Source organism: Sceloporus undulatus, chromosome 2 (genome assembly GCF_019175285.1).
Source record: "Sceloporus undulatus isolate JIND9_A2432 ecotype Alabama chromosome 2, SceUnd_v1.1, whole genome shotgun sequence".
NCBI classification, from domain to species: domain Eukaryota; kingdom Metazoa; phylum Chordata; class Lepidosauria; order Squamata; family Phrynosomatidae; genus Sceloporus; species Sceloporus undulatus.
The window spans coordinates 113,263,710-113,289,784 of record NC_056523.1 but is presented as its reverse complement, the minus strand read 5'-3'; positions in this window follow the sequence as shown (position 1 = coordinate 113,289,784).

The following is a 26,075-nucleotide window of genomic DNA, read 5'->3' as shown; positions in this document are numbered from 1 at the left end:
AGGCAAGGCAATAATTAGGAAAAAAGAACAGGCAAGACCTCTTTCCCAGCTGAACAGAGACAGGAAGGTTTGTGGAAAGGAAATATTATTTCAATTTTATTTTATTTTGTTTGCATACACACAAAAAGGTATATGGATGCTGCATGAGATGCCATAAACATTGGACTTAGTGTGCAGTGTACATAGAAAGCAAGACTGATTAAAATAGAGAGTTGCAATTTATAGACACAGTTTATGCACGGCTTCATCCACCTGTATGATATACTGTACTTTGGTTACAAAATATAGGGTTCTTTTTACCAAATGTAGTCCCTTCTACAATAATATGCAAAGTGAAAATTCAAAATATTTTAAAGATTAAAAAATGTCTACTGCTACAAGAGAGTCAGTTTTAGTTACAGGTAAAGCATGGTGCCTAACAATGTACAGTTGGCCATTGTCCAGTCCCTGCTGCTGGTTGCTGGAATATTTGCAAAAGAACATTGAACCAAACAGGTGGCTCTTCCCTGGCCCAGCAAGATACTATTTATATTCTTAAGCAAGAATGTACAGTTAACACAGTTTAGTTGGCCTTGTTTAGAAATCCTGAGTGTGCATGCTTATTTTATACATATAAACAGTGTACATGGGAAAGGCAGATCTGATCACTCAAGAGCAGAGTGAAAGAGACAGACTGAGACTGAGTACTAGCATGGACACTTTATACAAGAGGATACAAATTCCAACCACATGGGCCACAGCCCATTAAACTGAGGTGTAAGAATGTAAACTTCTTTAATTTGGTTGGTTTCTATTGCATTCTCCCCTTTGTAATGTTGTTCACAGTATGAGAGATCTTCCATCCAACAGAGGCCAACCAGTCTATTACACTGAGAAGTGAGGAACCTGTTACAGTTCTAAGTAGGGAAGTGATAGCAGTGGGCTCATGCTTCTATGAATGTTCTGGAAGCAGTTTCCTTTGTACAAATCACTCCATTATTGTGCAAAGTGCCTCTTCTCCCCTTTTTCTATGACTAGACCATGTGAGTTTTACCATCTGGCCAGCAGAGCATATACACACGGTTGGTGGTGTGCTGTGGTTGACTATTCACTTAGGATATCCTCTGTGCTCTGGTTATGGCAAGGCTGTATTAACAGGGGAGGAGGGAGGAAGATTTTACAGAAGCCCAGGACAGTAAATTTCCTATTAAATAAATGAGAGAAATATCTGGTTTCGTTGCACCAAATGCTTGCCCCTGTTGTCATGGCCCAGGATGTAGTAATGAGGATGTTAAGTGTGGGCATTTATGCTCAATACGAATCCTTCCATCCAATTAAATTTTCCCTCACTCCCAAATTTCTAGAGAGAGAGAAAGAGAGAGACATTGACTATCATCCACACTTACAACTCTTAGATTTCCTGTGTTTGCATTCCCATGGTCTCACTGCCTGTCCCTTTTCTTTGAATGCCTCAACAGTATTTCTGAAGTTCAACTGACGTTTTAAATTATTGCAATGCTAAAAATTTGGGGAATGACACAATTCTTATTTGTGGGCCATGGAACCAGATATTTTCACCATCACTACCCCAAATTTATTCAATAAGAAATTCCATGTCCTGTGCTCCTGTGGCATTGAAGCATTGCACATGGCTTTGGACAAGGCTTATAGGAGTATAGAACAAAGCCAAATTTCTCTATGGCATCCTCCCAGCCCCCAGTATCACTGCAGTATCACCAATATACCTTTGCCAGTAGAGTTTTGTGTCACCATTCAGGAACTGGCAAAGGCAAATTCTGCTTCCCGTCAGCTGGCATAATAACTCAAGTATAAGCTGCTTTACAAATTATGTTTAACATCTCCGTTCTAACTATAAATTAGTGATAATTAAGTACAGCTTTATATTTTAAGAAAACAACTGTTTGTTCTATTATTCATGGATGTGATCTCCTCCTCAACTGTAATAGAGGAGGAGATTGCATCCATGAATAATAGAACAAAAAAAAAAATTGTTACTGGTCAATCAAACAAGGGCCATTTAAAACAGTCCAAAGATGTTGTTGTTGTTATTGTTGTTGTTGTTGTTGTTATTATTATTATGGCAAATAATAGAACTGGGAGGAATCTTGCACATTTCTTTACCCACACAGGCTACAGCTGGGAAAACAAGAAGTGCTAAGGACTAAGTATTCTGCTTTCTTCTTCCCACTCATATCAAGATGACACAAGAAAAATGTTTCAGGCAAAGCATTGTTTCATGGAAATGAAAAATATCTTCAGAGAAGGACTTGGTGGAGAATGGGTTAGTTGGATAGTTTTGACCCTTTTTTCCTGGCCTATTTATGTTGCCACGTGCCAGCCTAGTTTCAACTCAGAGTTGCAGCAATTTGTGTGTCCACTCTGAGGTCACTTTGTATTGTAACGTGAAGCACATTGCATAAAAAATGGTGTGTGTGTGTGTGTGTGTATGTGATGTGTGCTTTCAAGTCCTTTCTGACTTATGGTGACCCTAAGGTGACCCTCTCATGGGTTCTTGGCAAGATTTGTTCAGAGGGGGTTTGCCATTGCCTTTGCCTTCCTCTGAGGCTGAGAGAGTATGAGAGTACCCAAGGTGGGTTTCATCGCTGAGCAGGGATCACTACACCAGCGGTTCCCAACATTTGTTGGGCCGCAACCCCCATTGGGGACGAAAGTCCTGCCCGAGGCCTCCCTGATCAGTTGAGAGGCTGGGAAGGGGTGGGACTTTCGGCCGCCTACAATCCTCAGTGGGCTTTGCGGCTGGAAGTCCTGCCCCTTCCCAGCCTCCCAACCAATTAGGGAGGCTGCCAAGGGAAATGGGGCGGGATTTCCGGTCGCAAAGCCCACTGAGGCTTGTAGTCCCGTCCCCTTCTCCTCGCGGTTGCCTGGCAGCCCCGGGGAGAAGAGGAGGAGGCGCCCCCCCGTCCTTTCCTCACCGCGGGTGGCTGCACCCATGGGAAGGAAGGGAGAGGAGGAGGAGGCGGCCCCGCCTCCATTCCCTTCCTCCTTGCACGTGCCTGTCCCAGCGCCGGCACTCACAGGAAGAAGGGAAAGGAGGAAGCCCCGCCCCTTCCCCCTTACAATGCCTGCTCCAGCGCCGGCACCCGCGGGGAGAAGGGGAGGGGGGAGGCAGGGGGGATTCCCAACCTGGCGACCCCCAGGTTGGGAACCCCTGCACTACACCATGCTAGCATTCAGAAAAAGAGATACTGAGAGCACTGAATGAGGGGGATTAAAAGAGAGACTGCACAGCTGACTGCTAGAAAGCTGAAGCTTACAATTTCTTGCGAATCTACCTCAGTTAGCCTTTAAAAACCCCATAGGTTGAATATAAACATACTGTATTACCAACATGGACATGTAAGCATATTACAGAGATACAAGTAACCTTCTGCTGATTTCCTAGAGGCACAGGATGGGGTGGACAGGCATGGAAGAAAAGGCATGTTTATGTTTCCCTCTAAGCATTTTGCATTTCTAAACGGAAGCAAGTATTATCAGGCTTGGAAAGCAGTGAGCAATTGCTTTTGTTAAACAAGGTTATTTAGGCTGGATGTTATTTTTTGTTTGTTTGTTTTGTTAAAATAAGTTATTAATTTTCTCCCTCTAAGGAAAAATAGTGGCCATATACACCACCAATAAAAAGGATAAAAGAGAACAGAAAATATGTATATTCTGATTTCCATTTGTAGCCATAATATTAGAAATAATATAATTAAAATGGGAATGCAGAATTTCTTATAATAGTGGGAGAGACTATGACTAGGTGACCTGTGCACCTGCCTACTCTGCCTGCTGTCCAGGTGCTGGTTCTCTGAAGGGCAACTTCAGCACTCCCTCTATCCCCTCTGCTCCGTTCTTGAGACTCTTGATCTTGAATACAATGTGAGAGTATTTGGCACTGCCAATTCATTTTGGCCCTGCCAAGGTGTCACACTCCCCACCTGCTTCTGCCTGAGCTGGATGGCACCTCCAGAGACCATCTCTTAGTTGCTGCCACCCATTGATTTGAATTCTCCTTGCACATCAACACAATGGAACATTGCCAGGGATCCCTGTGCAACCCCATTTCTGCAGGGGCCATACACAGACCAAGTAAAGGCATGTGAAAAGTGTGAGAGGAAAGTACTAGAAAGGAAAGGCTTTATTCTAAGCAACACATCTACACTGGCAAAAGGTAGATTTATTCATGAAGGGCCCCTTCCCTTCTGGTACACTTACGGCAGTTACATATTAGAGAATAGTCTAGGGGTGCATCTACACAGTGGAAATGATGCAGTGTGACAACACCTTAAATGTTGTAGCTCCAGTCCATGGAATTCTTGGATTTGTAGTTTTACACCATTTTAGCATTCTCTGCCAAAGAATGCTGGTGGATCACAAAACTACAAATCCCAGCTTTCTGTAGGATGGCACTATGGCACTTAAGGTAGGGTCAAACTGCATTATTTCTACAGTGTAGATTCACCCTAGATTATTTCAGCCCAGGTCAGAAAAAGAAACATAAAGGCTTGACAGACTGCCCCAAAAGGGCAGGCTGAAGCCATCCATTTTAGCTCCCTAGGGAGCCCACAGCAGCCAAACTGCATGGGCTTCCTCTGGACCAAAAAGAACCTGAGAAAACCGGGTTCTTTTTTGTGTGCGTGGGCACCACCATCATTGTGCCATTAGCGCACTGTGGCACATCAATAATGCAAGCTCAGGGGCCAACGTATGGATGTGGTGCCGCGCTTGCATCATCATGGCAGCCCCCATGTGGACAGGAGGCTGCCATGATGGCAGCATCCATACAGGCTAGGGTTTGGGAGCGTGTGATTGGTGCGCGCTCCCAGACCCTAGAATCGGCACTGCCACACCGCTTCCCACCCGTCAGTCTCAGGCCATAAGTTCTGATGCAACTGAACTAAACATTCCCTAGCTACTCATGACTACGAATGGGATTTGGAGTCTGGAAGTTCATGAGGGAGTCTGGAGCTCCGCGTTGCCTGAGGTGGGACAGAGCCCCCAATTCCAAAGCATCCCTTTTGTTCTTCATTGTTAGACTCTTTCCTTGTGGGCACCTCAGGCTTTTTATAACTTTGCCTGGGAAACCTCTCAAAGCTTCCCACTTCAGCCCACTGACCATACTCATTGAGCAATTGTCTCTCATGATCTCAATGACTCTCCAGAGAGGTTGACTCCAATAAGTGCAAGTTAACATTATTACATCTTTAACCCTTTGGTTACCTGGAGGGAGACTATCCCCTCAGCTGTGTTACCCAGGCAATGGGTGAAGCCTATTATCACAGGCCATCCGACTGAAAGAGGATCCACACCCTTAGCTTCAGGTTTGCAATTTTCATACCCATACTTATACCTTGGTCTCTAATGCCACTTAATTGGCAGGCACTGGCTAATGGGAATCTTTATATCTAAGTTCCACATGCTGTTTTCTGTAGGTCAAGGCATAAGAGTAAACTGAGACATGGATTTATTTGTGCTCAACCTTCCAGCTCTTATTGTGATTGTTGTTTCTGACATGGTGACCCTAAGGTGAATTTATTGGTGTCCAATGCTTATTGCAGTGTTTGTGTCCTGGAAATGGAATAATGGGGAAGGAGAGAAGGCGGTATCACTGATACTAATGTGCAAATCATTAGTATCTCTTTGGAGTTTATCACACGGGGACCATATATACCTCCATCCCAATAATGATTAAAATGTCCACATCCCACAAAAGCATACAAATGCACAAATGATTTTCACACACAGAGCACAATAATGTGTTAGAGACTCATTACTAAAGCAAGAAAGAGGGTATAATGTATATTTGGTTTTCACAGAGATGCATGTTGATGGTTTGGGAATCACGTTTTTGTGCATGTGCACAGAAGAATTACAGTAGTTGCATCACCAGAAGTCACCAGAGCACACATGGCAGCAAACAAAATCACCCAGAGAAATAAACAATTTTATTTACATAATTTTCTTTATAAAAATATACTGTAGTGTACTGTCCCTTACTTTCCCAGAAATGGTATCCAACCTAAGTAAAAAGAACAAAATTTTGCCCCAAAGATAGGAAAGTTTTTGTAAAAAAGCATAAAAGGCTGCTTTCCTCTTGACAACCGAGCATGACAAAGCAGCTCCAGAAGTAAACCCACCCCAAAGAACCATGGGAAATCTGGCAACAAGTACAAAAACTGTGAGAATCCCATGAATAAACTGCAAATAGCTTTCACACTAGAGCAATTGCACAAAAAAGTGATATCATGAATGAAATGGAAATGAATTCACAATATTTTCCTGAAAAGAAATGGGCAGAAAGTAGCTTTGGAAATACATTACTGGCAGACCTATGGATAGAAATTTGCAGTATATCAGCAAAATGGTTTTTTTAAACCTTTTCTTTAAATGGGTTGTTTTTATTATCGAAAAATAAACTTTTAATAATATATCATGAAGGATTTAAAACATGTTGAGGTTTTCCAACAACAGCAGCAACATGGTTTGCTCCGTGGTAGGTAGGCTGGTAGGGAGAGCATCAAAACTGAGAAAACATATTGTAATCACATGTGGATTTTTGAGTGGAAAGACTTAAAATGGTATTCCTGGGCCCAGAATTTTTTAAATCTAAGTATGTATCAAAATTTCCATCCTTAAATCCCACTCTAAGATTAAAACAAGGGTAGAATGTGGATGGTTTCAGCGTGTCATTCTAATCACACTTTTAAAAGTAACTTTCCAGGCTCTGACTCATTGGACAGGTGTTTTGAGTGCATACAAATATGAGAATGTGTGAGGTATGCAAATAATGTATTGATGTGCTCAATATGACCACTTGAAATACCCGGATATAAAGTGTAATATGCATCATTATTAGATTCATCCTTGTGGATTACCTCCATGAAATAATGCTTCTGTCCTCTCCAAATGTAACAACATAAATCTCTCTCTCTCTCTCAGATTCTCTCTCTCTCTCTCTTTTTCTTGGCAATTGTGTTTGATTGGTATCTTTAAAATCCTATATTGAGAGCACTCTGCAGGAAATATCTACTGGCAAGATTCAAGCATAGTTGACACAAAGCTTATGATCAATGATACTACAAATGGCTGTTAGGTAGATAGAATTAGATCCACATTTTCTAAACTGCAACGGGAAATAAGAATGTTCTGCAGGTCGCATTTATCTTTGTCATAACAGGAGAAAGCAAGTTACATGTTTGACAGAAATCCAATTTCGTGCCATTATAGATGAAATATCTTTCAGAAAGTACCAGATATTCCCTCCTACCTCCTCAAACCAGCTGCTTGACATTTTTACACATGCGCACCCACTTCTGAACGAGAGAGTTCCTGGCTCTTGTCTGTCAAACATATAACTTGCTTTCCTTCCTGTTTTTGACAAAGATAATGTGACCTGCAGAACATTTTATTTCCCGTTGTAGTTTAGAAAATTGATCTAATTCTATCTACCTAACAGCCATTTGTAGTATCATTGATCATACGCTTTGTGTCAACTATGCTTGAATCTTGCCAGTAGTTCAAATCATTAATATTCACTTCCTGTTTCCTGTTCTGCCATCAGATTTCTAAGGGATGCTTCGCACAATAGGATTTCCTTGTTAAGAGCAATGTTATCTTTCTGTTTTCTTTTGAGACAAGGGATCAAACTAGAGATACATTTATCCCTCCTCCTCTTCTCAAAGGCATCTGTTGTTCATCCCATATGATTTTTCCTCACCTATATATCTCACATTTTGTGCTTGTGAAAAAAATCAGGCTTAATTTGCAAGTCTGATTGCTGAAGCCTATGTTGCTAAGGAAATTCCATTGAGAAAGAGTTAATCCTAGGCAATATACATTCCCCTTAATATCTGGTTAGACCCACAGTTCCAAAATAGAGTGTGTGTGTGTGTGTGTGAGAGAGAGAGAATAATCTCCACCCATCACTTGTGCAAGCCAGAGTCATTGAAAGATATCACCACAATATTCCTGTCTTTGATCAGGACTTGTCAGGCACTGTCCCAGAGAATCTACACTGCTAGCGCTTACAGACTTCTTGGAAGGTTTTAGTACTCTCTGCCTGTTTGCACCTGAAAGCAAGCAGATATGTTGATGGAGGTGCTGTCAGCCATGATGGGCCCCACAGACAAAGTGAAGAGCCATTTTTCACATCTTGAAAAAGTTACTTTTTTGACTGCAACTGTCAGAATCCCCCAATTGGCATGGTTTGTGGCCAAGAGTAACTTTCACCTTCTATCCCACAGTTATTTTTCTTTTACTGTTTGTTTGGCCACCAGGGATGCCCTTCTTCCCTCCTTTGCTCATGCTACTGCTGCTGCTTCACTTTCATTTTCTTCTTTTTTAAACTTCATTTTTGTGGGGATGTTTGCTGTCTTCTTATAGATGCTCTCTTTCCCTCCTTCCCAGGCAAGTACACATGCATGTTCATGTGTGCATGCATACACACACACACACACACACACACACACACACAGGCTGTAAGATGATAAGGAGGCACCTGCTTGTGGTTGGCATACACAGGAAAGGAAAGTGCTGTAGCTAGTTGGCATTTCAATAGTTTTTTCATTCCTACAGAGTAAGAGTGGCAGCCAGCTTAACCAGTCGGATGCCACCTTTTATGTTACTGGAGTGCCAAGAAGGCTGGCGAAGGGTTCCGTGGAGTCTGTTTGACTGAGCTAGCTATCACACTTACTCTGGGGCTAAATGGTATAAAGCAAAGGGTGTTCCATTTTTAGGCTCAGCTCCTAGTGCTGTAGATGGCCTCAGTGTCATATTGATTGTGCCACTGTCCAAGCACTCCCCTCTCTCCAGTGGTGTTTCAGGAGGCCCTGCCTATAGGCTATGGCGACCTGGACTCTGATCTTCTCAACCATGGCTAGTGCCACCACTGGATAGACCTTGTGATCAACAATATTTCTATTGCTTGGAGATTTACATTCTAAGTATACACCCTCCAGATCTTCTGATTTGGAAGGGACAGTCCTTGCTAATCCTCCGTCCTCCTATTTTTTTTCAGTTGCTTTTAAAATGTTTCAGTTTCTTTCTCCTCCTCCCACTTTCCTCTTTTCTACTCAGCTTTTGTACTTACCTCGGTTAGTGCAAACTGAGTTCAAAGTGCAAAAGTAGTTCACACGCAATTAATTCTGTACAAAGGAGAGAAGAGAGGAGATGAAGGGCCGAATCTTATCCTTTCGTAGAGGCTCAGGCAAAAGCAAACTGATGCAGCCTCTCCTACTTGTGTGTTTTTCCTCCTTAATAACTTTTGTCATCTTGACCACACTCTGATGTTGTTTGGCCACACATGTCCAGGTTTTCGTCTGTGAAATGCTGCAAGATTTGTAAAGAAACTCTTTGCTTCATGTTCTGGCAACATAAAAATCTCAGTGTTGATTTTGTGCTAAAGTTCCAGGACTCATAGCAATGGAAATAGAATTGGAATCATCTCCATGGATTGTATTTATTTGTTTGTTTAAGTATACAACAATATTTATCTTAAGACAGATTTAGAAGCTATACTTTGTATTTGTTTCTCTCTCTCCCTTGCTCCCTCCTTCTCTCTCCACTTTTTAATAGTTCTTTTTGCAGACCTTGCAGTTGTTGGCTAAGAGCTAGTGAGGTAGTCAGCGCTGTGAACAGATGATAAACATAATTTGTCACACACAGCTTTGCAATTTGTTGCAAAGTTTCCATAACCATCCTGCCACCCTGGGGAGGGGATTCAATCTGGCAGAAGTGTGTGTGTGTCTTCTGTACTTGACTTCTTTGTTGCTCTGCTTCAGAGCTGTTAGTTCACAGATTTATCAGTTTACAATAGTGTTTACTAATTTTTGAAACCCATGTGCATGAATAGGTCTTTAAGAAATTCATGGAATATGTGACACCAGAGGTATGTGTGCATGCACACCCATGCACATACATACAGTCGTCACCACCCTCCTTGCTTTCATATACATCTGAACACGGCATTTGATAAGGCTTTTCACAATTTGGCCTTATTAGCATTGGGAAATACAGTATGCTTCGTTCAAGGCACAAATGTAGGCCTGTTGATGGAAGCAGAAATAGTTACATGTGTAACCTCAAGAGATATGCAAATATTTGCAGGGTATGGGCCTTGTTTGCATTTCATAACTGACATGCAGTCAATTACATGATTAGACCAGTATACAAGTTATTTCTATTTTTACTTTGTTTGTCTACTGCATTGTGCAGCAATGTATTAAAGGTAAACCAAAGGGCATCATTTCTTCTTTCTAAATGAAAGTGAAATATAAGAAGGACTTCCTTGTTTCTTCTGTCTCCCAGGTTCCGTGAGTCACAAGAAAAGTCTAGGTATGCTGTGAAAGGCAAACAGGGAAGAGATCCCAATTCCTTTACTCCTATGACTGACCAACCATTTCTCAAAAGGTAATATTTAAAGGAGCCCCCCCCCCCCCAATATATGCTTGCCTGGGGGCTGAGATATCTGTCCCACTAGTGGGAGCAATACACTATGTGAGGACTTGAGAAAGGATCTTCTTTGCTGAGGCACCCTGGTTGTGGAATGCATCAATATTGGTTTCATTCCAGGACCAAATTAAGACTCTGCTTTTTATTTAAAACTTTGTGGCCTAATGATTTGATCAAGATTTGTGTCAGCAGCACTGTTCAACCTTTCCAACTGTTTCCGTTGTTTAATATGCCTTTAGAGTGTTTGAATTATTTTTAGTATTTTATTGTTTTAAATTTTCAATTGTTTAAACTGATTTTATTGTAAGTTTCCCATAGAGAGCCAGCGTGATGCGGTGGTTTGAATGTGGAACCAAGAATCTGGAGGCCAGGGCTTGAATCCCGGCTCAGCCATGAAAAACCCACTGGATGATCCTGGGCGTATCACACTCTCTCAGCCTCAAGGGATGGCAATGGCAAAACTCCTCTGAAGAAATGTGCCAAGAAAACCCCATGGCAGGGTCACCTTAGGGTCATAAATGACTCGAAGGCACACAGCAACAAGCCCATAGGGTGAGATATAAAATAGATAGGATATAGGGTGGGATATAAAAATTTAAAATCAATAAAATCAATAAAAGAAATGAGGCTATTCAACTGACTATTAAGTGCTGCTGCTCATGTTTCAATAGCAAGGACTAGCACAATCTGCACTACTAGAATGCAGAGGGAAAGTGTCACCACCAGTGCTGTGTGTTTAATGTTTAATCCTATCTTTTATATCTGTTGGAGAGCACAGCTTGAGAATAGGTTGTAAGGTAAGACTGTTTTAGTTGGGTTTTAAGTAAAAGCATCTTATAAAAACAAATAGTAGTTCATCCTGGAGAACAGGAGAGAGTTATCCCTTAGTGCCAGATATTAGCACACATAGACACTGCTGTGGTATATATGTGCAAGACACAAACTCAGATTTTATTATATTTACTTAATAATCTGATCTAGATATTGTCTCTCCACTCCCTATATCCAAATAACCAATAACAAACAAGCAATTGTCTTAGTTCTGCTGGTTGTTATGTGCACATGATTTTGAACACCGTCTGTTGTTTCTAGAGCACTACGAAGACTCAGTTGTGAGCAACCCCGCTATTAACATGTGAGCATAAATAAATAAGGCTGATGACTCAGTTGTTCCTGTTCTTTCATCTTGGGGAAATTTGTACTGTACTGTTAACCTATGCCAAAAATTCCAGGATTCGATTGTGATGTTTTTCTCTGAATGTGTTACTAAAATTTTCCGCAGAAACTATCAAATAAATAGCCATTCACAGACCAAGGGTTCAACTAGATGTGACAGAGAAAATCCATTATTATGATCTCTCTGTCATCGTGTCATCATGTAGCATCCTAGGACTCCTTCCCTACTTTGATTCCACTTTAACTCCATGGCTGCATCCTAAGGAATCCACACTCCCTCTGGCTGATAGTCCCTTCTTAAACTGCAAATTCTGGGATTTCATTGGATGTTAACATGGCTCTTAAACTGGAATCATAGTGCTATAATTGTGTAGTGTGAAAGGGCTACTAGATAGCAGGTATGTTCATATGGCAGTGCTAGAGATGGAGAGAGGCGCTTGAGGGATCTTCTACATAGACAAGTTGGAGGAGGTTTAGAAAAAGTCAACAATGATGTTCAGAAATATGGAGAACAAAGCATATAAGGAAAAGTTGAAGAAGCTGGGCATGTTCAGCCTGGTGACAAGAAGACTGAGGGGTGACATGTTTAAATATCTAAAGAGCTGTCACAGAGAGGAGGGTGCACACTTGTTCTCAGAAGGTAGAACCAGATATAATGGTTTTAAGTTACAGGAGAGTACATTTTGATTGAACATTAGAAGGAATTTCTTGATGGTAGGAGCAGGTCAGCAACTGAGCCAATTATTTAGAGAGATGCTATGGTCTCTGTTTCTGTAAATGTCTTCAGAAAAAGTCTGGATAGCTACCTGCTGGGGATGCTCTATCTGGAGTTCCTGAACTAAGCAGGGGGTGGACTCAATAGCCTATGGAGCCCCTTCCAACTTCATATAAATCTGTCTTGCTGTGTTCCTTATCTTTTATAGGCGGGGTCATCATTTGCTACTGTCCGACTTAGACAGCAAACTGTCTTGGGCTATCTGCCTAGAAAAACTCTTGGTTTACATAGCACAGGGGTGGAATCTTGCAGCCATCCAGATGTTGTTGGTCTGGAACTCCCAGAATGTATTACCATTGTTTCTGCTGGCTATGCTCTGGTTGCTGGGATTTTTGCCTAGCACTTTTTCTCCTAGTCAAATTATCTCATCTCTGCCTCAGTTTTAAATTTTGGGGACACTGCAATATGTAGACCATCTTTATGACAGTGTTTGAGTGGAAGCCAGTTAGGGTTCCTAGAGTGAAAACTGGGGAGAGCTTCTGCATCTTGAATAGTTGTACAGAAGAAGATATTTCAGCAAATGTTGCATTTTACCTGGTTGCACAACAAGCAACACCTGCTGAAATTCCTTCTACATCACGATTAAAGTTATAAGAGTCCTGTCCAACTTTCATTCTGACAACCCTAAATAATTTGAACATGAAGCTCTACTTGCTCAGAAACCTATTACATTAATTCATCCCTCAGAGAATGATTTAATAAGCTAGTTGAGTCCCCAGATAACTGAAGCTTCCAGCTGAATTTATGGCTTCCATATACAAAAATTAGTGTGTGCCTGAGTGATGCAACTAAGTTTTTGAAAAGCACTTAGTCCATCGGGCCTGGCCTGAACTAAGAAGCAGAGCCCTCCTTCCAGTCCATCTGATACCATCCGGCCTCGAAGAGAATAATTTCTGGTACCTGATCCTCTTCCCCACTGACATTCCCTTCTCTTTTTGTGTTATGTCTTTTTAGATTGTAAGCCTGAGGGCAGGGAACCATCTAATTAACTATTTGTAAGCTGCTCTGAAAGCCTTTCTGGCTGAAGAGCAGGGTGTAAATACTCTAAATAAATAAATAAAAGCATATACAAACATTTAACTCTTGCTGACTTTTTCTCCAGTATGAAAGCCATTACAAAGAGAAAGAGGAAAGGGGTGAGGAAAGGAGGAGGAAAACAAACAAAGTGAAACTCAAGACAAACACAAAAAGGAGGAAGGAAACAGGTTGTCCACACGGGCTGAAAGAAATAGCCCCACCCTGTTTCAGAAGTCAACTGTTTAAATGATGCATGGGGCCAAAACAAGAGGAAAATTGACCCAAGCCACACTCCAAGACTTAACACTGGAGCAAAATAAATCCCAGTTTGCTCCCAGTCAGAAAAAGTGAACTATCGCACCAGGGTGCAGATTGTGCACCAGTGTAGACAGGCAAGATGCCATTGTGGGCTATAACTATTTTATTACTCAACCATGAATCAATTACACAAGTGCATGAGTGGGCAGCTACATCATCGACCCATTGTACAACAAACACATCAGGTTACCACCAATACAATGGACATAATAAAAAAATTAACTGGCCGGTCCAACAGGGGGGCATGTGGGGACAGGGAGAAAGGGGGTATGTATGGGGGAGGGGGGCACCATGATCATATTGTGGCAATGTGTCACTGGATACACTAATGAGCCATACAGGCAGTTGATTGATCATGCAATCATGCAGCTGGTTGTGTAGGGCATCTAGTGGGCTGGTGGCTTGGTGGGATTGGCAAGCAATTGTCACCATCTGGTGCTATGTTATTATATGTGAAGAACTTCAGAGTGTGTAATGTGTGATAAAGCCAGGATATCTATGACAATGTCCTTGGAAGGAGCCAGACCACCAATGTGTATTGGACTGCACCTGTAACTGTATGAGTAATGTCTAACTGTATGATGTAATGCATGAGCAACCCTGTCTAGAGGTTGCATCAGCCAAGAGTACAGTGAGCCCTTGCTTTAGGCGGGGGATCTGTTCCAGACTCCCCCACGTAAAGCAAATTCCACCTATGCTCATGCCCCATTTAAATGAATGGGGCTCGTGCATGTGGTGGTGCGGCGGCACACATGCGCCACAGGTGCACGCCCCACTAGTCCCTATGGGACACGCCGCCACTTCTCCCTGCGGTGCTTTCAGCATATGATGAAAGCGGCGTAAAGCGTGCCCGCTTATGACATGGGCGCACTGTATAAAAATGTCACAACTCAGAGAAAGCGCAGTGGTTAAAGCCTGTACTGCAGCCATTCACTCAAAACCACAAGGTTGCGAGTTCAAGACCAGCAAAAGGGCCCAAGCTCGACTCAGGCTTGCATCCTTCCGAGGTCACTAAAATGAGTACCCAGACTGTTGGGGGCAAATTAGCTTACTTGCTAATTAGCTTACTTGCTGTTCACCGCTATGATCTTTGGAATAGCGGTATATAAATAAAACAAATTAATTGTTAATTGTGGAGAGACAGTGTAGTGTATGTATGTTAGCGAGTAGTCTGAAGAATTCCTGTATTGTTCTGTGTTGTTGAGAGCTGGAGAAGGAGGAAGCCTGCATTTTATTTTCATCCTGGAACTCTCCTCTGTATCTGTATATAGTCATCTCCTCTGTAAATAAATCCTTCACCTTGAGCAGCTGGTCCCATTTCTTTCTTTGGAGACTATCTCAAGGTCCTGCTGAAATACTGAAGCACATTCATGCCAAGCCTCAGCATGACAGCAATTGCTGGTAAAGCATTTGTGTGCTCATGCACATATGTTTGTAATGGAATTGGAGGGGGGATTAATGACACAGCTTGTAGCCATGAATGCTCCATTATGGTCAGTCCTTCCTCGTAGCGGGGGGGGGGGGACAATCCAAAATACATGTCAGTTATTGGGCTGTTGTGGGAGCTGGCAATGTGGTTAGTGATTTCATCCTGTGAATCAGGAAACTCTAAAACATATTTAGGTGCGTTACAGACCGCCAAGAAGCGGCGGTCTGCCACCACTGCCGGTTGCAGCATCCGGCAACCGCAGCAGCCAAACGGCACGGTTCCTGGATGCTGCCAAGAAGGAGCGTGAAAATCGCGCTCCTTCTTGTGGCCTGGAAGAGATGCCGCAAGGTGCTAGTCGTGCACTCGTGACGTCACTTCCGCCGCACGACATGCAGACGCACAGCGTCCGCTACGTCAAAATGGCAGCGGCCATGTGGAACGGCCGCCACCATTTGTTACAGACTCTGTCCATAATAGGAGTAGGGGCCTTGTGAATCTGAGCAGATGCACTTGTATCGGAAGGTTTGGCTGTAAACAATAAATTTGGCACAGTGTTCTGGGTGGAAACTGAAGTATGTGTCGTGATCAATTGGGTTTTGATAGAGTGTGATGCTTAGATGTTCATTTTTGCAGTTGCACAGTGGTGTCAAGAAAGTGAATTTGTTGGGTGGATTGTTCCAGGTTCTGGATTATGGTAGGGTGGAATTTGCTGAAATCCTGGTGAAACTTGTGAAGTGGTTGTTTTCCATGTGTCGAAATACAGATTTATATAGTAGAATTCAGGGAGAGAAGAACCCAAATTATCTCTCAGTAGAGTTGATGGACTGACCCTACTTCCCAAGTCTTTCTGTCAGTCACTCCTTTTGTCCCTCCCTCTCACTACCCCTCTCAAGATAGCACAATATGTCAGAAGGTTACACTATTTATTTGGGATTTTTTAAAAAAAAAAAAAAGCCACATGTTTCTGTTGTTCCAGACTGGTGAAACGTTTTATTCCCACTCTCAAGTGCATTTCTTCTTAATGTTGGAACAAAAATAATTCCCTTTCTTTCTTCTTCTTCATTTTAAAATTATCTTAGAATTATAGTACATCAGTGAAATGACACTTTTGTACTATGACCATAACTTTAAGAATTAAAAAAAAATCAAAGGAGAAAATTTGCCCTTCAAGCCATAGGATTAGTTCAGCAAACCATTTGCCAGTCTTCAGAAATTATCTTGGACTACTCTGGGCCTGACTTAGAAGCACAGTCAGAGGACTCAGACTCTGAAGGCATGGAGGATGCTGAGACAGGGGCAGATCTGGAGATGCCTGGATCAGAAGTCCCTGAGCAGGCTCAGGAAGCTACAGAAGGAGAAACAGACTCTAAACTCTTGGGTGCAGGTGCTAGGTCCTGTGGAGCAAAGACAGGTCAAGGAGTCTTTGAGGCATTCTTTCAGGCTAGAAGCCAAGAGGAGAGCTAATAGGTGTCAGCTGAGAGAAGCAGAGGCCTTTTAAAAGACCTCCAGCTGCAGTGCGTCCTTGCAGCTGATAACCAGTTTTGCATCTTTCTTGTTCCTTGCTCTTGATTCATGACTCTGGTTATCTGACCCCTGGACTTGCCTTGTGACTATGCTCTTGCCTCTGCCCTTTGCTCTGACTGACTGACTGACTGACTGGTATTATGTGACTTTTGGACTGGACTCCTTGTATATTCCCCTGCTGTGCTGCTCTCAGTAGAGGTAAGCAGTACGGAAATCTTGGGAATAGCCCTAGTGCACATCCGAGAAATTGTAACAACAGCCTCCTAAGAAAAATAGAACAAGTGGAATGCAGAGGCTCAAAGTCTGGATAGTGCTCTCCTCTCAACAGACACAGTAGAAAGACCCTGCTTCTCATATCTCCCTAGTGTAATTCCTATCCTGCTAGCAATATTAGCCCTAGTGAGGTATTTTGTATCTTGGGATACTACTGCGCCAAATGCGCGAGCCCCATTACTTCAAATGGGGCTCCAGCATACGCTGATTTCCCCTTATGTGGAGGGATCCGGAATGGATCCCCACGTAAGGCGAGGGCCTACTGTATCTAGACTACTACTAATAATAATAATAATAATAATAAAATTTATTTATATACGGCTATTCCAAATTCCAAATTCGATCACAGCAATGTACAGCTAAAAGTGATACAAGATAGCAACAACAGGTATCACCAACAACATATTAAAAACATCTCAATACAGCAATAAAACTTATAAACATACAAACTGTTAAAAACACACGAACAGAACTAGCTGGGTAACAATTGCATGTCAGGGGGGGAGAACAGCATAACATCAGAACACATGGGGGAAGGCTTGTCGGAAGAGAAAGGTCTTTAGTTTCTTCCTGAAAAGATCAAGGGAGGTGATGGAGCGGAGCTCGTCGGGAAGGGAGTTCCAGATCTGCGAGGTCGAGATGGAAAATGCCCTTTGTGAAGACGAGGTATATTTCGTCTTAGGAACCCTCAACAATTGCTTCCCGACTGATCTGAGAGTGCGGGGCGGATTATATGGGGAGAGGCGGTCCTCCAAGTACCCTGGGCCCAAGCCATTTAGGGCTTTATAGGTAATAACCAACACCTTGTATTGCGCCCGGAAGCGAAAAGGCAGCCAATGTAGGTCTTGCAAAATAGGTGTTATATGGCTAGTCCTGGAACAACCAGTGACCAACCTTGCTGCCATATTCTGTACTAATGGAAGCTTCCGGGTATGGTACAAGGGTTGCCCCATGTAGAGCGCATTACAGAAATCCAACCGAGAGGTTACCAGAGCATGTACAACCGTTTCAAGGTCCCCCCGGTCCAGGTAGGGTCGCAGCTGGCGTATCAGCCGAAGCTGGTAACAGGTGCTCTTGACTGTCGCATCCACCTGAGATGTCAGGTGAAGCGACGAGTCCAGAAGCACCCCCAGACTGTGAACAGAGTCCTTCAAGGGGAGCGTGACCCCATTCAGGACAGGTGGACACATCTCCTTTCCTGGGCCAGGAGAACCTATGACGAGTGCTTCCATTTTCTCTGGATTCAGACTGAGTCTGTTTTCCCTCATCCAGCCCATTACCGACTCTAAGCAGTTGGTACCCTTCTCCCCCTCCATAATCTGTGTACAGCGCACCCGTGTCATACGCGGGCGCACCATACGCGGCCTTGAGCATACGCGCTCAAGCCGCGGGGTGTGCGCAGGGAGGAAGGGGCGGCGCGTCCCATTCAATTGAATGGGCGCGCGCGCCGGTTGCGCCCCACGCACACCCGCGCCGACGCGCACGAGCCCCATTGTTTCCAATGGGGCTCGAGCATAGGCGGAATTCGCCTTACGCGGAGGGATCCGGAACGGATCCCCCGCGTAAGGCGAGGACGGACTGTAATTCATTTCTGTGAAGTGTCCTTTTTACTAGAGAGCTTGTATATTTTCATATATAAAGGTTGTCCATATTCCAGTTATTTAGCATTGTTGGACAAATATGGCACATAAATCAGTTATCAGCTAAATGTTGTTTGAGTAGGAGACATGTTTCCAACAGACGCTTTATATTCTGCAATGTGCATGACCTCCGGTGAGCTTTTCATTGGAGTGCAGCATAATCAGAGACTTTCCCTCTTTAAATTCACCTACTGTAAAAGTCCCATCTATCTCCTAGGAGGCAAAATAGTGCAGTGGCAGCCAGAAAGTTCCACTGAGACTGGAGATTAATTGGTTTTAAAATGCAAGACCTTTCATGTTGCAGAGTTGGCAGACTTTAGTTTGTGGAATCTTCTCCTTTTAAAAAAATTCTTTTACTAGAACTCTGAGGACTACCTACTCTGTGTGTGAGTGTGTGTGCCTTCAAGTCACCTGTTGACTTTTGTGACCCCATGAATTTCATAGACTTTTCTTAGGCAAGGAATATTCAGAAGTGTTTTTTCCTCCTTCCTTCCTCTGATATACAGCCTACAGCACCTGGTACTCATTAGCTATCTTCCATCCAAGTACTAACAAGGGCTGATCCTGCTTAGCTTCCAAGATCAGACATGCACTTAGAATGAGGTTTCTGCCACACTGCAAAATTAATACAGTTTGACACTGCTTTAACTGTCATGGTTCCATCCTATGGAATCGTGGAATTTGTAGTTTGTTGTGGTACCAGTGGTCTCTGACAGAGAAGGCTAAAAATCTCACAGAACTACAAATCCCACAATTCCATAGTGTGTGTCAAGCTACATTAATTCTGCAGTTTAGATACAGCCCAAATACATTCTGAGTTGAGCCTTTTCTGAACACTGTGTTGGAATAAAGATCAGTCTTTTTACATAAAAATCTACTACCTGTTGCCCAAGGTTTTCTCAAATCCAGCAGTAGAATTTAGGGTATAGGGGACCATGTTTAAATGTCTGCAACATTTAAACAACTATGGATTTTATCACATCAGCCTGCTGTCTGGCTCTGTTGTGTTAACCTAAGGAAATGGAAGCATCCCAGTTTGGGAACAGTATCACACTTCTCTGCAATAGTGCTAGGTGCTGCTTTGGCAATGTATGATTTTATGCTCTCTCTTCTGCATAGTCTCTATAACCCTGTCTTCTGCCATATGGCCAGCATGCATTTTGGGTATTATTAGTATTATTATTACTGCAATTGCATAATTATGGCAGTGGAATTAAAAAAAATGAAAATGAAAGGAAAATAGCCTGCTTGCACATAGCAAAGTGGAAACTGGAGAAGGGGAAAGGAGCAGAATCATACCCATTCATATCATATGACTGCCTGAGAACCAGAACTGTAGGAGGAAGCACTTATTTCAAGGAAATCCATAATGGAAAAGCAGTGCAATTGGGAAGCTGAAAAAGAGCACTCTGGGAATTGAGGGAATGCAAAGCAGTACCGGGACTGACATGACATTGTTACGGCAGATAAGTACTCAAGGAAAGACACTTTTGTCCTGTTGAAATTTCATTTTCCTACCCTTGTGTGATGAACTCCTAAGAATCAGAAAGTATTGCTGAACAAAAATAAAAATTAAAAAATCTCCTTCTCTGTCACACCTGACAAAAAAATCACGCACACACACACAAATTTTGTGTTCCTAGATTCTCCTCAGTCACATACATGCTGTTCCCAACAGTGCTGGAGATCTGCATAGGGTGAAGCATGTGCTGTTTTTGTGGTATCCTTGACTGAAAAATAAAGAAGAAAACCACTAACAATAAAAAGCAGTTTCAGCCGAGTATGTGCTTGCTAGGGCATTCCTAAGTTTCTCTTGCTTGCTTCCCATGTAAAAGCGTAACAGTACACATGGTACTTGAGCAGCTGGGAGAATGTGTGCTATTTACTTAGCATCACATTTATTTCAGGAAGTCTTATATCAGAGATTTGGCTCTGCAAGATTCATATTATGCAGATTCTAATGCAAATAACCACTGGGATCAGATGCTAGCATAGAATCATAGAGTTGGAAGAGACCACAAGGGCCATCCAGTCCAACCCCCTGCCATGCAGGAAATCACAATCAAAGCATCCCTGACAGATGGCCATCCAGTCTCTGCTCGAAGACCTCCAAGGAAGGAGACTCCACTACACTCTGAGGGAGTGTGTGCCACTGTCGAACAGCCCTTACTGTCACGAACTTCCTCCTAATGTTGAGGTGAAATCTCTTTACCTGTAGCTTGCATCCATTGTTCTGGGTCCTGTCCTCTGGAGCAGCAGAAAACAAGTCAGCTCCCTCCTCATCCCTTCAAGTATTTAAACAGGGCTAAACATCCCCAGCTCCTTAAGTTGTTCCTCATAGAGCATGGTTTCGAGACCTTTCACCATTTTAGTCGCCCTCCTTTGGACATGTTCCAGTTTTTCAACATCCTTTTTAAATTGTGGTGCCCAGAACTGGACACAATATTCCAGGTGGGGCCTGACCAAAGCAGAATAGAGTGGCACTGTTACTTCTCTTGATCTAGACACTATACTTTTATTGATGCAGCCTAAAATTGCATTGGCCTTTTTGGCTAATGCATCACACTGTTGACTCATGTTCAACTTGTGGTCTACTTGGACTCCCAGATCCCTTTCACATGTAGTTTCATTCAGCCAGGTGTCCCCCATCCTATATTTGTGCATTTCATTTTTCCTCCCTAAGTGCAGTACCTTACATTTCTCCTTGTTGAAGTTTATTTTGTTAGCTGTGGCCCAACTTTCTAGTTTATTCAGGTCATTTTGAATTTTGATCCTGTCCTCTGGGGTGCTAGCTACTCCTCCTAATTTGGTGTCATCTGTAAATTTGATAAGTATGCTCCTAATTCTGTCATCCAAGTCGTTGATAAAGATGTTCAATAGCACTGGGCCCAGGACAGAGCCCTGTGGGACTCCACTGGTCACTTCTCTCCAGGATGAAAAGGAGCCATTGTTGAGCACCCTTTGGGTTCGGCCGGTCAACCAATTACAGATCCATTTAACAGTTTCTTTGTCTAGCCCACATTTTACAAGCTTGTTTGCAAGAATGTCATGGGAAACCTTGTCAAAGGCCTTATTGAAATCAAGATATACTATATCCACAGCATTCCCTTCATCTACCAAGCTGGTAATTTTATGAAAGAAAGAGATCAGATATCTGGCATGACTTCTTTCTCTGAAACCCATGTTGATTTTTTGTGATTATGACATTGCTTTCTAGATGTTCTCAGACTCTCTGTTTAAAGATCTGCTCTAGAATCTTTCCTGGTATTGATGTCAGACTAACTGGACGATAATTGTTGGGATCCTCTTTTTTTCCCTTTTTGAAGATGGAGACAACGTTTGCCCTCCTCCAGTCTGTTGGGATTTCTCCTGTTCTCCAGGAGTTCTCAAAGATTATTAGCAATGGCTTCAATATTACTTTTGCCAGTTCTTTTAAATACCCTTGGATGTAGTTCATCTGGTCCTGGAGATTTATACTCGTTTAGATTAATCAGATATTCCTAAACTATTTCTTTACTTATTCTGTGTTGAAATTCCCCTATTCTTTCCTCCGCTCCATTATCCTCATGTTGAGCACCCTTTGCCTTTTCTGAGACGACTGAGGCAAAGAAAGTGTTGAGTAATTCTGCTCCTTGGAAGTGTGAAGAAGACGACATGCCCTCTCGACCCTTGCCCATTGTGGTTGACCATTGGGGGGGGGGGGGATGGGATGAAAATGTTGTTACATCTTATAATTAATACATCCCTTAAAGAGGGAATTTTCCCATCCGAATTAAAACAAGCAATAGTCAAACTACTATTGAAAAAAACCCTGTTTAGATCCCCTGATCAGAAATAACTACAGACCGGTTCCCTGTTACCATTCTTGGGCAAGGTTATCGAGAAGGCAGTATCCCTTCAACTCCAAGCTGTTTTGGATGAAACCAATTATCTGGACCCATTTCAAACCGGCTTCAGGGCAGGATACGGAGTTGAGACAGCCATGGTCGCCTTAGTCGATGATCTCCATCTGGGTATCAGTGAGGGAAGTGTGGCCTTGTTGATGCTCTTGGACATCTCAGCGGCTTTCGATACCATCAACCATGGTATCCTTCTGAAACGCCTGAGGGAGTTAGGTGTCGGGGGCACTGCGCTTCAGTGGATCCGTTCCTACCTCTCAGGCAGATTCCAGATGGTGATGCTGGGGGACTCATGCTCTTCCAAAAGAGAGCTGACATCTGGCGTCCCTCAGGGCGCCATCTTGTCCCCCATGCTGTTTAACATTTACATGAAACCGCTGGGAGAGATCATCTGAAGACATGGGGCATGGTGTTATCAGTACGCTGATGACACCCAAATTTATTTTTCTATGTCTCCGACTGCTGCAGTGACTAAGGATGGCATCTCTACTCTGGACACTAGCCTTGAGTTGGTAATGGGCTGGGTGAGGGAAAACAAACTCAGGCTGAATCCAGAGAAAACGGAGGTACTTGCAATAGGTTCCCCAACTCCAGGGATGGTGATTTGTCAACCAGTCCTGGATGGGGTAACACTTCCTGTAAAGGACAAAGTGCACAGTCTGGGGGTTCTTTTGGATCCATCACTACAATTATCATCTCAAGTAGATGCGATGGCCAGAAGTGCCTGGTACCAACTTCAGTTGATACGCCAACTGCGTCCCTACCTGGACCGAAAGGACCTTGAAGCAGTGGTGCATGCACTGGTAATCTCTTGTTTTGCCTTCTGTAATGCGCTCTATATGGGGCTACCTTTGTATCAAGTTCAGAAACTTCAATTAGTACAAAATGCAGCAGCCAGACTGGTCACTGGTACACCTAGGACTGACCATATAACACCAGTCTTAAGATCTCTTCACTGGCTGCCAATTAGTTTCTGGGCGCAGTACAAAGTGTTGGTCATTACCTTTAAAGCCCCATATGGCTTGGGCCCGAGTTACTTGAAGGAATGCATCTCCCTACACAATCCACCCCGCACGCTCAGAACTACAGGGAAGAACCTATTGGACTGCCCGAAGACTAGATTAAGATCTACTTCCCACAGGGCATTCACTGTGATGGCTCCCAAATTGTGGAATGGCTTGTCAGAGGAGATCCGTCTCATTACTACCTTAGATACCTTTAAGAAAGGCAATCAAGACAGATTTCTTCCGGCGAGCCTACCCCCCCAGACCTGCTTTAACAGCCTAAGATGATACTCCACTCAGAACTTGATGAGGAACCAGAATTTGATATTGCACATGTACAGGTATTTTAACGTGTTTTTAAATTTTGTTTTGTATAATGAGAATGTATTTTAACTATGTGTAAATGTATATATGTGCTGTTCTCCCGCCTTGAACCGTAGGGAGAGATGGGATATATAAATAAAAATTATTATTATTATTATTATTATTATTATTATTATTATTATTTTCTCTGTCCCCTGTTAGCATTTTGCCATCTTCTCCATGCAGTGACCCTACCGTTTCCTTTTTCTTCCTTTTGCAAAAAGCCCTTTTTGTTGTTCTTAACCTCTCTAGCAAGCCTGAGTTCATTCTGCGCTTTAGCTTTTCTGACTTTACCCTACATGTGCTTGCTATTTGTTTGAATTCCTCTTTGGTGATTTCTCCGTTTTTCCATTTCTTATACATGTTCTGTTTAAAACTTAGCTCAGTTGTAAGTTCTTTAGTCATCCATCCTGGTTTATTGAGACATCTCCCATTTTTCTTCCTCATTGGAACTGTTTGAAATTGTACCTTCAGTATCTCTCCTTTCAGAAACTCCCATCCATCTTGAACTCCCTTCTCTTTTAGTATTCCTGACTATGGGATCACCCCCAGTATTTCTCTAAGGCAGGTTACAGGCCGCCGCCAGTTAGTCCGCGGGGGAGCCGGAGCCTCCACACGGTGCGGCTCCCGTGCGGACCGAAAAAGAAGCTCCAAAATGGAGCTTCTTTTAAAGTCGCGTTTGCAACGTAGCGAGGTGCCAGGGGCGCACTCGCTACGTCACAAAGGACGCGACGCGTACGGACGCTCAGCGTCCGATACACAAAGATGGCGCCGGCCATGTAGAAGGGCCGGCGCCATCTTGTACGGACGGAGTCCGTATTAGGCCCAGGGGCGTCTAGAAGAGACGCCCCTTTTTTAAAATGGGATGTCCTCTGGACGTCCCAAATGCCGGTTTGTAACCGGCCTTTGTTTACTAAAATCAGCTTTCCTAAAGTCTAGAATGCATGTCTGACTATGTCTGGCTTCTCTTTTCCATTGTATAACAAACTCCAGGAGAACATAGTCACTTCCACCTAAGGATCCCACCACTTGCACCCCATTAACCAAGTCATCCTTGTTGGTTAGGATCAGATCTAAAATAGCTGACCCCCCCATTGCCTCTTCCACCTTTTGGACAATGAAATTGTCTCCAAGGCAAGTGAGGAATTTGCTAGACCTTGAGGATTTGGCTGAGTTTAACTTCCAGCAAACATCAAGATAGCTGAAGTCAACCATCACTAGTACATCTCTCTTTTCTGAATGTGTGGTCATCTGTTCTAGAAAGACATCATCCAATTCCTCAGTCTGACTTGGGGGGGGGGGCATATTTTGCAAAGTTACACCAAGAATGAAGCAGAGCAAAACATGCAAACCATGAAACAGAGAGCCAAAAGTTTTCCCATCGTGTAATTGGAAAGATTTGTGGCTAACATATATTCATACTATTTTTGACTTCTCAGAAAACATTTCCTTGCCTTTTCCAGTCATGTTGTTGTGAACTCACAATGCCATCTTGTGGATATTCAGTTTACACAACCAACATTGCTTTCTTATTATGCATCCTGACTATCTGCTTGAGTATAATATATAGAGAGAATCTTTGTAACATAAGATACAAGCAAAGCAACATGGCAGTTCCTCACACAAGCATGGCAGCTTGAAACAAGTGCTGGTGGAATAACAGAAATTGCTATCCATTAATGTTAACAACATAACATTTTCTTCAAAACAATGGTTGGTAGTGATTTCTGTTATTCTCTGGGAAACTGTTAGTGATTTCTGTCATTTAGTTATTTAACACTTGTGCTAATAATACAGTGAGCCCATGGTATCCATTGAAGTAAAATCAATGGGTGTTCAATTCCCATGGCAAAGGAAAAAGGTATTACTTATATAAAATGGCAACATTTTAATTGGTTTAATAAAATTTATTATGAAAAATAAAATAAAATGGCAAAGTCAAGGTTTGTTTGTTTGCTTTTTAAAAATATTTTCAAGGCATGGATGGTTGAATCTGTGGATGAGAATCCATAGATATGGAAGGCCAACTGTATACATAAGTGGCAATTCTGTGTATGTTTGCCGGGAAGTCCCGTGGAACTCTGTCCCCTTGAACTTGGAGAAACTTATTTCTGAGTAGCGCTTGTAGAAGTGTGCTGCTCATTTAAACACACACACAGAGAGAGAGAGAGAAAAAAAGAGAGAGTCCTATAAACATACTTGCTA